Below are 7,680 nucleotides of genomic sequence, written 5' to 3' on the forward strand. Positions count from 1 at the left end.
TATATATATACTTTAAACGAGTATAACTTTTGATCAATAAAAAGTTATGGTGTGCACGGTATACCACATTACACTAGTGGATCCACTTAGTTGAGGCATTCAATTCCCGACAAGTTATAGGACAAATCTGGCAGCGTGGGCGAGACGTTGTATCATCACATTAGCTCATAGTGATGGTTTTCGGTTAGAGAAACTCCCACAGAATTATATTACTTTATATATATAAAGTTGTTATTGTATTTCTTTAACACATTGAGGTGCTACCTACTGTTTTAAATGCTTTATATAAACTACATCTTTACTATTGTTTATTTCTGCATTGAGTTGAGTATTCATGAGTTAAGTAAAGCTGAGGTAAGTGTTTCTTTCAGTATTCATTTCAAGCTTTATGTCGTGTTTAGTTTTCCCCTCGCATGCTCGTACATTCAATGTACTGATTCCATTTGGCCTGCATCGTTTTATGATACAAATATAGGTAACCAAGATCAACATCCAACGCCTCATTGATCTAGTCGAGCACTCAGAGTCAGTTGGTGAGCCTCATTGCTTTCTGGAGGATCCCTTTGGTTATGTTTTGTTTTATTGCTTTTGGCTACTTCAGTTGTTAGGTTGATCGGGGGTCTTGTCCCGACGTCCCTCTTAGTATCTAGAGGCTTCATAGACAGTTAGATATGAGTTCGTTAGTTTTGATATTTTAGTTGTTTGATCTAAAGACTTGAGTTGCCATTTTGGCTAAGTTGAATGTTATTTTCTAAACATTCTCAATTTATCTATTCAGACAGTTTATTTAAGATTGTATTTAAGTACATTTTATGTTGAGTAAGTCTTCCGCTGAGAGTCTAGCCAGGCCAATGGTTCGCTTGGGGCCAGCAATGGTTCTCGAATGCCAGTCCCGCCCAGGGTGTAGGCTCGGGGCGTGACAGTACAATCATATTTAATTTGGAAATAATTCAACAAAACCAACAAATAATTGTTCTTTTAAAAATAATTTAGTTAACAGAAATAATTTTGAATTGATATGGTTATACTACATTTTTTGCATATCAATTACAATAGCCCAAAGAAATCAAATATAATGATGCAAGCATGGCGTGACAATATTTAAATAGTCATTTTAAATAGCATCCAAAAATTCAATTGGAAAAATAATTATTGAATGATTTACTAATATAGTCGTTACTCTAACTATTTACATAAAAGCAAAGATTGAGTGAATTTTGAATTGGGAAGTTCTCTTCCACTAGTTTACTTGCCAAAAAATATAGCCAGACACAATTGGTGCAATCACTGCATAATGACCGTCCTCACCACATTTGTAGCAACCACCACCACCACCTCGGCTACCACGACCATCACGATCATCACTGTCGGAGTATCTACCACCTCCATCGCCATCGCCTTCACTCTGGGTACACTCCCTAGCAAAGTGGCCACTTTGCTAGGCACCCAGAGTGAAGGCTATGGCGGCGGAAGTGGTAGACACTTCGACGGTGATGGAAGATCAGGTGGTGGTGACGGCTGCTTCAAGTGTGGTGAGGACGATCACTATACCTGTGAATGCACCAATGGTGGTCATTGATCGCGACTTGAAGTCCTGATTGCTACTAAACACAAAATTAACTGAAGGAATTTTTGTATATACAGATGACTCAATGAGTGAAAAAGAAGAGGAAGAGTGATTTATATAAACGTTTCTCAAAGGGATACATTAAATTTGGTCCACTAATTATTAATTAAATTTAGAAAAAATAATTGTTGAATTATTGACTAATAATATATATAGTCAATACTATTAACTATTATTTATCTATAAGCTAAGATTACGTGAAGTTTGACTGGAAAAATTCTCTTATGGTTCACTAAGTTTACTTATCAAAAATAATATTTTCATTAATCATAAGTCCATAATTAATCAATAATACTCAAAGGTAAGTGAATCACTATAAGGAAAATTTATTAGTTTAGCTACAACATATATAATATTCAGTAACAATCATTTTTTTAAAAAAAATAAGTAAGGTGACATGTAGTGTAATTACCTTGTATTTTCGAGTTCTTTTTTGGACCAAATTTCTCTTTTTTCCATTTTTTCAATTTCTTGCTTGGATATTGACATATGACATAAATTAAATTTAATGACTAATATTTAATTTATCAAAGTAATTTCTTAATCATAATTTATATGATAAATACATTATATGTTAAGGAAAAGTAATTTATCTCCCTTCTTGGTTATCTCTCACGCATGATATTTATCTTTCTTTCTCATTTTAAGTTAATTTTTTTTATTGTATTTTTATTTTTTAACTTTCTCTTTAACATTTATTAAATTTTAAATATCCAGGAAGGAACATAGGTCATTTTTTTAATAAAAAATAAATAAATTATATTAATATAAAATTAGAAAATAATTGGACTTATTTTAATTTGATATAGAGTATCTAATTACTCTAATTTTATACTTTTTGGTGTGTGGTACTGTATTTTGCATTTGTTGGCATCAATTAATATGCTCCTCTTTTAGTTATGGATGTAGGTCAAGATAACTGAATCACGTTAAATCTGAAACATTAAGGTAAATTTTGAATATGTTAAATCATTAATGAACCAACTCTAATTTTGTGTTCAAGCAATTTTATATATATCCTACATCTGTTTTACTTAATCGATGCACAATTATAAAGAAAATAAACTACACACTGCCCCTTCATCTTTTCCCCTGTCAATCGAACAATGCAACCAAATAAAAATTCATTCAAGTGAGATTATTATAAAAGAAAGAAAAAACAATACAACGAAGTAAACATAATTAAGAATGTAAATTAATATAACATTACTTCTATCATCTTGAGAAATAAGAAAAAAAAATTGTATTATTTTTTGCCCTTACAAAAATGTAAAAGGGAAATTAAACTATTTCTCTTATTAACTGTGATGCATGGAATACTTGATAATAAATGTGGACAGTTTCACATGCTCCTTGAGGGAGCAAGGGTGAATTCAAGATTGAGCTCATGATGAAAATTCTCATCAATTTTATTAGGATGTTCTAGGTTATCCTCATTTGATGTCGAAAAATTAAGTTTGGTATTAGGGCTGCGATACATGCTTGTATTATCATATGCTCCTGCTTCTTCTTTCGTATTAAGGATTCCAAGCAAGATACATACCTTTTTGACAGGATTTGTAATATCAGCTTCGTACTTCCCCTTTGGCCTCTTTCTCACACCCATATATCGGACTTCAATTAGGGTTACAATTGTCGCCAAATTGACTATCCCGACATACATGGAAACCAAATCTTTTAAGAGAGTTAAACAATGAAATCTAAAATCACGATAAACTTCGGTTAGAAAATGTGATATCTCCAAAATAAATATTCAATGGCTAATGTTTTTACAATAAGTTAGTTATAACATCTCGCAATTTGAAATAACTAGGAAAAAGATAATAATTGGAAATAGTCATTTTTGGAAAGAATGAAAATCTGGAAATTTTGTTAAGTTAGAATAATTTGAGTTTTGGCCAACTTCAAACGGCCATAACTTCTTGATCAGGATGAGTTAGAGGTACTTTCAGATATGGTAGGAAATATCTTGGAATGATCTTTCCAACGCCGCTGAGTTTGCACGATTCCGAGTTCGTATGAGTGATTTATGCCCTTTGGAAGTTGGGTTGTTGGAATAAGAAAACTCCAATCCGGATTTTTAAAGGGTAGTTTGGTCTTTTCCTTGCCCAATTATTTATTTCATTTTTGGTAATTAAGTTAGGGTCTAATTAGAATTAGATCAGTTTATGCTTTTACCAAAATACACTAGGGCTTGGAGAAAAGAGAAAAGAAGAGGAGAAGAGAAGCAAGATTCGTCAAGATCGTCGAGTTTAGCTTGTGGATTTCGTTGGGGGTGATCCCTACAAGGTATGTGAGATCACATACCGTTGATTTAGTTCACCCACACGCCCAACTTGATTCAATTTCAGCAAAGTATATTAATTTGAAAGTAAATCCCTTAAATTGTTGATAAAGTTCGTTTGAATCCTTACGGGTTGTGTTGTTGGAGTTTTCTTGAGATTGATTCACGTTTTTTGTTATGTTTTCGAGTAGAATCTGATGTCATCTGAGGGTATAAATGATTCGAAGTGTTTGGTGAAAGAACCAATGGAGTTTAGAGGGTTTAGAGCTGGAAAACGAAGAAGGAATTTTCGTCAGGAAAATCTGGGCACTGCCTCCGCATCGCGGACCTGCTCCCCAAATTTGGGAAAAAATCATTTCGTGTCGCAGAGCGGTCAAGGACCGTTCTGCCTCAAAATTTGTTTTCGAACCAAAAATTTAAATACTTCTCCGTGTCGCGGACCCACCCTCAAACAATGATTTCTTCATATTTTCTCATGTTTAGCTATCTAAAATTATTCCTAAACATCATGAGATCTTTCCTATCACAAATCACAAATCGTTGAATCCATAATTCAATTCAAGGAAAGTTAAGAGTCAAGTTAGAAGTTGAGAAGCAAGTCAAGAGAAGTTCTTTAAAGTTTTCAAAAAGTCTTTTCCAGATGTTTTAACTTTGTTTTAAGTCTTAAAGTTCAAGTTGAGTAAAGATTAAAGAGTAAAGTTTGAAGTTCATTTCTTCAAAAGTATATGGGGACTATGTATTCCCAAAGGGTTTTAAAATGTTTTCACATTTAAACAAGAAAGGAAAATCTCAATTTCCAAAGAGCCTTCGGGCTAGTTTTTAGAAAGAGTAATCGCTTTCTAAATGAAGCAAGAGAGGAAACTTTGATTTCCAAGATAGCTTTTGAGCTAAGTTTTTGAGCACTAATCTCAAATCATAGAAAGAAGTATGTTTTAAACATAAGAGCTAATATTATATTTTTGGGAGTAGTATTGAGCACCGATATGGGAGAGAGTTCAGACAACTCACAGCCCTCATAAACCATGTAGTCATCATGGGTAGAAAAGGGTCATACTTTTTAGATGGTTTCTTTAGTGGTTTTTAGCATAGACTAGTGGATCCACTTAGTAGTTCAGGTTCTATACCCCCGGCAAGGTATAGGATGGCCCTGGCGGCATGAGACAAAACGTTGTATCATCACAATAGCTCTTACATGATGGTTGTCGGTTAGAGAAACTTCCACAGAAGTAATTGTATTCTTATATACACAATTCATTGTATTTTTACATACATTTCAGAGTTATATGTATCTTTGCATAAATACAGAGTTGACATCATGTTTTAAACAACTTTCTTTATATTGCATTTGTTTTAAACTGCTTTATATTGAAATGAGTTCAGTTATGTTGAGTTGAGTTGATCTAGGTAAGTTTTTCAAATTCTTTTCAAGCCTATGTTGTGTTTAGCATTCCAACTTGCACACTCGTACATTGAATGTACTGATGTCAGTTCGCATGCATCTTATTATGATGCAGACACAGGTAACTAGGACCGGCCTCCGGCACAACGTTGATCCAGTGAGCACTCCAGAGTCAGTTGGTGAGCCTCCTTGCATTTCGGAGGACTCATTTTATTGATTTCAGTTACTTTGTTAGTTCATTAGGATGTCGTGGGATTTGTCCCGACATCTATCTCAGTTATTTTAGAGACTTTATAGACAGTCAAACGTTTATTCTTTAGTCTTTTCATTGACTTTATCATTTCATATGTTAAGACTTGAGTTGCCATTTTGGCCAAGTTGAATGTTTGACTTTTAAGCATTCTCAGTATTTTATTATTCAAGTGAGTATAGTGTTTTTTATCATTATAAATGTGCATAGAGTCTTCCGCTGAGTTAAGTAAGCTAGGCCAAGGGTTCACTTGGGGCCAGCAATGGTTCTTGAATGCCATCCACGTCCGGGATGTAGGCTCGAGGCGTGACATTAGTCAATCAACTAATTAAGACTATATATGTAATTTTTATGAGTTATGTAATGAAAACATAGCAGTTTGTCAAGACCTTGATAGGAAACCACTTTGTCGTGGTTGGAATACTGATATGAATATTCATGAACGTATAAAAAATTCATTATACAATGAACAAGACATAATTAAGTTTCCTGTATTTTTTTGTTCTTCTAAAAAACAAAAATGGAAATGAAACTGTTTCTTCTAATAACTACAATCGATACTTGATGTGCTATACAATTTCATTATTCCCTGGCAGAGCGAGGGTGAGTTCAAGATTGAGCTCCTCATTTTCTAGGTTATTCTCATTTGATTTCGGAAAATTGAGTTTGGCTTTAGGGCCGCGATACATCCTTGCCACCTTATCATAAGCTCTTGCAGCTTCTTGTTTTGTGTCAAAGGTCCCAAGTCAGACACACACCTTTTGGTTTGTAATTACAGTTTCGTACTTCCCAGTTGGCCTCTTTCTCACACCCTTATTTTGATCCTCAGTTGGAGCTACTGCAACTACAATGGAATTCTCTCTCTGCCATCTGAAAATATAAAAGGAATTTAATCTGATATTACAGAAGGAATATTTTGTGTATAAAGAAGACTTAGTGAGTGAAAAAGAAAGAGGGAGATTGATTTATATAGTCGTTTCTCAGAGGGATGTTTTCGTAAAATACATTGTACATATAAGTAACTTGAAAATGAAAAAAAATTGACTTTTCTAAACAAAATAGTAGAAATAATAAATCTCATTCCAAGTTCATTATTCATTAGGCTACCTTTATATATTTTGGGGTGACATTTTTTAATTTGTTTGCCAAATAAAAAATAGGTAAGTAAGTACTAAATTAACTTATTTTCCAAAACAACAAAAATAAAATTCATCATTTGAACCAAATACACTCTTAGTTAAGCAATACTTTTATATTTATTTTATTATGATAAGTGTGAATGATCATATATTCACATTTAATTTTTTTTTTACCTTTTAGTACATGATTGACATTATAGAATTGCATGTTTTATTATTTTTTTCTATTTTTCCAACCAGATGCCCAGCCATCCTCAACAAGTAAAGGGAAGTAAATATCCTTATCCCAACATATAGGTAAACCAATTTTTTTAAGAGAGTTAAATAATGAAACATTCAAATCACGATAAAACTTTTGTTAGAAAATGTGATATCTCCAAAATTTATATTCAATGGCTAATATATTTTTACATTTGTCAATCAACTAATTAAGACTATATATGTACTTTTATAAGTTGTGCAATGAAAACTTTGCAGCTTGTCGAGACCAATTGATAGGAAATTACTTTGTCGTTGTTCGAGTAGTGATGATATAATAGTTAGAATAAATTGAAATGGAAAAATAAATAAAAGGGATATACCATTGTAGTAGTACTACTTAATAATAGTGCAACACTACTAATCTGGTACTGATATGAATAATCATGAAATATAGAAAAAATTCATCATGTAATAGATAATATGTTATAAATTGAATACAATCAAAATAAAATTTACTTTCAAGAGTCTTTAACCGTAAACATTCAAAAGTTCAAGAATAATATCATTAATTAACATAGCGTGGACACCACCACCACAACAACCACCATCAGAGTATCTACCACCTCCGTCGCCGTCCCTTTCACTTTGGGTACAATTCCTATTAAAGGGACCAAACTTGTCACACTGAAAACAACCGCTTCCTCCGCCATCTCTTTCACCGCCGTAACCGCTGCCTCTAACATATCCACCTTTATAGCCACGGTTTCCACCACTGTATCC

This window comes from Solanum stenotomum, chromosome 11, assembly GCF_019186545.1.
Source record: "Solanum stenotomum isolate F172 chromosome 11, ASM1918654v1, whole genome shotgun sequence".
Taxonomy (NCBI): Eukaryota; Viridiplantae; Streptophyta; class Magnoliopsida; order Solanales; family Solanaceae; genus Solanum; species Solanum stenotomum.